We start from the raw sequence: 6,000 nt of genomic DNA on the forward strand, positions 1-6,000 counted from the left end.
CCTATACTCATCTTCGTAAGGAGCTAACCGTCAAGCTAATGACGTTAAAGAAGCGCTTGTTGGGAGGCAACCCAACCTTAATTAATTATTTCTATTTTCTTTTATTTTATTTTTCTTTAAGTTATCTTTTTTCAGGGTCATAATCGTATGTAGCAGTCAGAATAGAGACAGAAACGTTAAAGCAGTGAAAATAGAACACTCTAGATGGAGTGTTACTGGTGTTGAACACCAGCCAAGGAGCACTGCCTAGGCGTTCAATGCCCCCAATGGGCAGATCTTGGGAGCAGATCCTGGGCATTCAAACGTCAGTGCAGAAGGCAGGGAATCTGAATTCTCTAGTCCCTCAAGACCAGTGGGTCCCACAGCATCTTTACCTATCCCACTTCTTCCTTTTTACTTTCACACTTTCCCATACACTCTTCCCTATAAACACTAACCCAATCACCTCCATATCACTTCTCCTAAACCATTATAACTCCCACCAACCCCCACTCACTTCAAAATATGGTTAAGTGGACTTAAAGAATTAGTTCTTTGATTAGCTTGAGTGTCCACCTAATCCTACATCACCTATGTACGCATAACAATACAACCTTTCTACCCATTTTCTTTTTCTATCTCACCTCACTCATGCATTTTCTTTTCAAACACGGCATATGCATCCTTTATTTACTCTTTCATTTCATACTTTGTTATGCACAAGTTTTTTTTTTGGAACTTTGGATACATATGTTTTAATTAGTAAAATGCATGAGCATTACCTAATTGCCAAAAAAAAAATTTTTCACAAAGAGTTCATGTCTCTATCACCAATGCTTCCCAAAATTCCCCCACACTTAGAATTTACACACTAATCCACCAAAGCTAATCAAAGAGTAATTTAGGGACATCAATGGTTTTCCGCTTAAGGGGAGTAATGTGCTATCATCAGAACAAAAGGGGATTCATAAGCTCAAAGGGGTTCACAAAGGTGAATGCAAGGGTTGGCCATATAGGTTAGTGAGTTTATCATCCAAGATGGCCTCAATCATGCTAAATGCATCCAAACATAAATACAGGATATAAAGAATCATGCAAATCAATGATCACAATAAAAAGGAGTATAATCACACACAAGAACAACATTATGGCTGAAAAGTGCAACCATCTATTAAAGCTCAAATCTCAAAAGGTATGTTGTTCTAGCTCTTTTCCATGTTCTATAACAAAATACTCCAAGCAAGTTGGTAAACATAATTTTTCTTCAATCCAATCAATGGTATGCCCCTAGAAAAGGTTTCATGGAACTTTCTTGGTATTTTGCCAACTTATTCATTCTATCATACAACATGCAAGCATTAACTACCATATAACTATGAACTATAAAGAGATATTCATAAACAATTCAACTAAGATGCAATGAAAATAAAGCTACTAAAATTCATCAAAAAGAACTAAAACGAGTATTGCAAAGTGATTTGAGAAAAAAAATTTTTTTTACCCCTACACGAAGTCGATCCTCTCTCACACTTAGTCCGTGCACGGTCCTTGATGAACGGATATTTTATACCCTTTTTGGCATTGTTTTTACATAGTTTTTAGCATGTTTTTGTTACCTTTTATTATATTTTTATTAGTTTTTATTCAAAAATCATATTTCTGGACTTTACTATGAGTTTGTGTGTTTTTCTATAATTTCATGTATTTTCTGGCTGAAATTGAGGGACCTGAGCAAAAATCTGATTCAGAGGCTGAAAAAGGACTGCAGATGCTGTTGGATTCTGATCCTTTTCTGGCATAAAATGCCAGAACTGGCACCAGAACTGAAGTTAAACACCCAAACTGGCACCCAACTTGGCGTTTAACTCCAAGAATGGCCTATGCACATGAAAGCTTCAATGCTCAGCCCAAGAACGCACTAAGTGGGCCCCAGAAGTGGATTTCTGCACTATCTGCACTTAGTTACTTATTTTCTGTAATCCCTTCTAACTAGTTTAGTATAAATAGAACTTTTTACTATTGTATTGAGACTGTATTAGCATTTTATGTTACATTTAGAGGCTAGCCATTCGGCCATGCCTAGACTTTTCTCTCTTATGTATTTTCTACGGTGGAGTTTCTACACCTCATAGATTAAGGTGTGGAGCTCTGTTGTTCTTCATGAATTAATGCAAGTACTATTGTTTCTCTTTTAATTCACGCCTACTTCTTCTCCAAGATATACTCTCGTACTTAATTCAGTTAAGTCAGAATGAAGGGGTGACCCGTGACAATCACCCACTATCTTCGTTACTCGCTTAGCCAAGATCCGCGTGCCTGACAACCATAAGCGGTCTACATGATGTTCAACGTAGTCATTGGATGACAGCCGGAGTATATTCTCTTGGGTCTCTGATCTAGGGACCGAGTCCGGAAGATTAGAACCTTCGTGGTATAGGCTAGGACCAATTCGCAGTATTCCTGAGATCCGAAAAGTCTAAACCTTGTCTGTGGTATTCCGAGTAGGATCTGAGAAGAGATGACTGTGACGAGCTTCAAACTTGCGAATGTTGGGCGTAGTGACAGTGTGCAAAAGCATAAAGAGATCCTATTTCGATGCTAGTGAGAACCCACAGATGATTAGTCATGCGGTAGCTGTACCTGGTATTTTTCATCCGAGACGAGAAATCCGACAGTTGATTAGCCGTGCAGAAACCGTACCTGGTATTTTTCATCCGAGAGGATCATACATCTTGCCATGGAAGGGAGCACGCATGATTAGAAGAAGACAATAGGAAAGCAGAGGTTCAGAAGCAACAAAGCATCTCCAAACGCTTATCTAAAATTCCCACCAATGAATTACATAAGTATCTTTATCTTATTTTATGTTTTATTTATCTTTTAATTATCAAAACCTCATAACCATTTGAATCCGCCTGACTAAGATTTACAGGATGACCATAGCTTGCTTCAAGCTGACAATCTCCGTGGGATCAACCCTTACTCACGTAAGGTATTACTTGGACGACCCAGTGCACTTGCTGGTTAGCTGTGCGGAGTTGTGAAAAGTGTGATCACAATTTCGTGCACTAAGTTTTTGGTGCCGTTGCTGGGGATTGTTCGAGTTTGGACAACTGACGGTTCATCTTGTTGCTTAAAATAGGTAATTTTTTTTATGTTTAAAGCTTTTTATTTTTATTTTCGAAAAATTCAAAAAACATAAATATGTTTTTAGTTTTCGAAAAATTCATAAAAATTTGTAAGAATGAATTCTAGAGCTTCTTGAGATATGTTGAAGCCTGGCTGGGTTTTAAGCCATGTCTAATCTTTTGGACCGAGGTTTCCACTTTCCATTGTAGAAAGGACATGTCTGTATTTGTTCTGCTAAAGCTTGGCTGGTTATTTGGCCATGTCTAATTCTTTTGGACTGAAGCTTTAGACTAACATTGCATGAATCTTGGAATTCTTATTAAAAATTTTGAATTTCTTTAATTTCTTTTTTCAAAACTTTTTTCGAAAAATATACAAAATTTTTTTTTAATAAAGCCATAAAAACCAAAAATTGTGTTTCTTGTTTGAGTCTAGTGTCAAATTTTAAGCTTGGTGTCAACTGCATGTTTTTAATTTTTCTAAAATTTTCAAAAAATCATATATTGTGTTCTTTCTTGATCTTCAAGTTGTTCTTGTTGATTTTCCTTATTTGATCTTTAAATTTTCTTGTTGTGTGTCTTTTCTTATTTTTCATATGCATTTTCGAATTATTAGTGTCTAAAGTTTAAAAATTTCTAAGTTTGGTGTCTTGTATATCTTTCTTTTCTTAAAAATTTTCAAAAAAATATGTTCTTGAGGTTCATCTTGATCTTCAAATTGTTCTTGGTTTTCATCTTGACATTTAAAATATTCTTGCATGCATTTTTTGTTTTGATCTTAAATTTTCATGTTTTGTGTCATTTTGTTGTTTTTCTCTTTCTTCATTAATTCAAAAAAATCAAAAATAATATCTTTTCCTTATTTTACTCATAAATTTCGAAATTTTGGGTTGACTTAGTCAAAAATTTTTAAAATTTAGTTGTTTCTTGTTAGTCAAGTCAAAATTTCAATTTAAAAATTTCTATCCTTTCAAATCTTTTTCAAAATCAAATCTTTTTCATTTTTCTTTCATATTTTTCGAAAATTCTTCAAAATTAATTTTCAAAATCTTTTTCTTATTTTTATTTAATATTTTCGAAAACTTTACTAATAATTTAATGTTTTGATTCAAAAAATTTCAAGTTTGTTACTTTCTTGTTAAGAAAGGTTCATTCTTTAAATTTTATTTCTTTTCTTAAATTTCGAATTCTAACTTATAAATTAAATAAAAACAAAAATATTTTTCTTTTCTTTTAAGTAATATTCGAATACTCTCTCTCAAAGGAATCTCTATACTGTGACATAGAGGATTCCTCTTCTTTCTTTGTTCTCTTCTTTTTCATATGAGCAGGAACAAGGATAAGAACATTCTTGTTGAAGCTGATCTTGAACCTGAAAGGACTCTGAAGAGGAAGCTAAGAGAAGCTAAAGCACAACACTCTGGAGAAGACCTTTCAAAAATTTTCGAAAAAGAAGTAAACATGGCAGCCAAAAACAACAACAATGGTGGAGATGCAAGGAAGATGCTTGGTGACTTTACTGCACCAACTTCCGACTTCCGTGGAAGAAGCATCTCAATTCCTACAATTAGAGCAAACAACTTTGAGCTTAAGCCTCAATTAGTTTCTCTAATGCAGCATAATTGCAAGTTTCACGGACTTCCATTGGAAGATCCTCATCAGTTCTTAGGTTAATTCTTGCAGATCTGTGACACTGTTAAGACCAATGGAGTTGATCCCGAGGTCTATAGACTTATGCTTTTCCCCTTTGCTGTGAGAGACAGAGCTAGGATATGGTTAGACTCACAACCTAAAGAAAGCCTGAACTCTTGAGAAAAGTTGGTCAATGCTTTCTTGGCCAAATTCTTTCTACCTCAAAAGATGAGCAAGCTTAGAGTAGAAGTCCAAACCTTCAGACAAAAGGAAGGTGAATCACTCTTTGAAGCTTGGGAAAGATACAAGCAATTAATCGGAAGGTGTCCTTTTGACATGCTTTTAGAATGGAGCATCCTATGTATATTCTATGATGGTCTGTCTAAATTGTCCAAGATGTCCTTGGATCACTTTGCTGACAGATCTCTTCATCTGAAGAAGACGCCTGCAGAAGCCCAGGAACTCATTAAGATGGTTGCAAATAACCAGTTCATGTATACTTCTGAAAGAAATCCTGGGAATAATGGGATGACTCAGAAGAAAGGAGTTCTTGAGATTGATACTCTGAATGCCATATTGGCTCAGAATAAAATATTGACTCAGTAAGTCAATATGATTTCTCAGAATCTGACTGGAATGCAAGCTGCATCCGGCAGTACTAAAGAAGCCTCCTCTGAAGGAGAAGCTTATGACCTTGAGAATCCTACAATGGAAGAGGTGAATTACATGGGAGAATCCTATGGAAACACTTACAATCCTTCATGGAGGAATCATCCTAATTTTTCATGGAAGGGTCAACAGAAGCCTCAACAAGGCTTCAATAATAATGGTGGGAGAAATAAGTTTGGCAATAGCAAGCCTTTTTCCATCATCTTCTCAGCAACAGATAGAAAATTCTAAGCAGAGCCTCTCTGACTTAGCAACCATAGTCTCTGATCTATCTAAGACCACTCTCAGTTTCATGACTGAAACAAGGTCCTCTATCAGAAATTTGGAAGCACAAGTGGGTCAGCTGAGTAAAAGAGTTACTGAAATCCCTCCTAGTACTCTCCCAAGCAATACAGAAGAGAATCCAAAGAGAGAGTGCAAGGCCATCAATATACCCAAAGTGGCCGAACCTATAGAGGAGGAAGACGCAGTGATTTCCAGTGAGGAAGACCTCAATGGACGTCCACTAACCACTAACGAGTTCCCTAATGAGGAACCAAAGGAATTTGAGGCTCATATAGAGACCATAGAGATTCCACCGAACTTACTGTTG

Source organism: Arachis ipaensis, chromosome B1, assembly GCF_059453495.1.
Source record: "Arachis ipaensis isolate K30076 ecotype BB chromosome B1, ASM5945349v1, whole genome shotgun sequence".
Taxonomy (NCBI): Eukaryota; Viridiplantae; Streptophyta; class Magnoliopsida; order Fabales; family Fabaceae; genus Arachis; species Arachis ipaensis.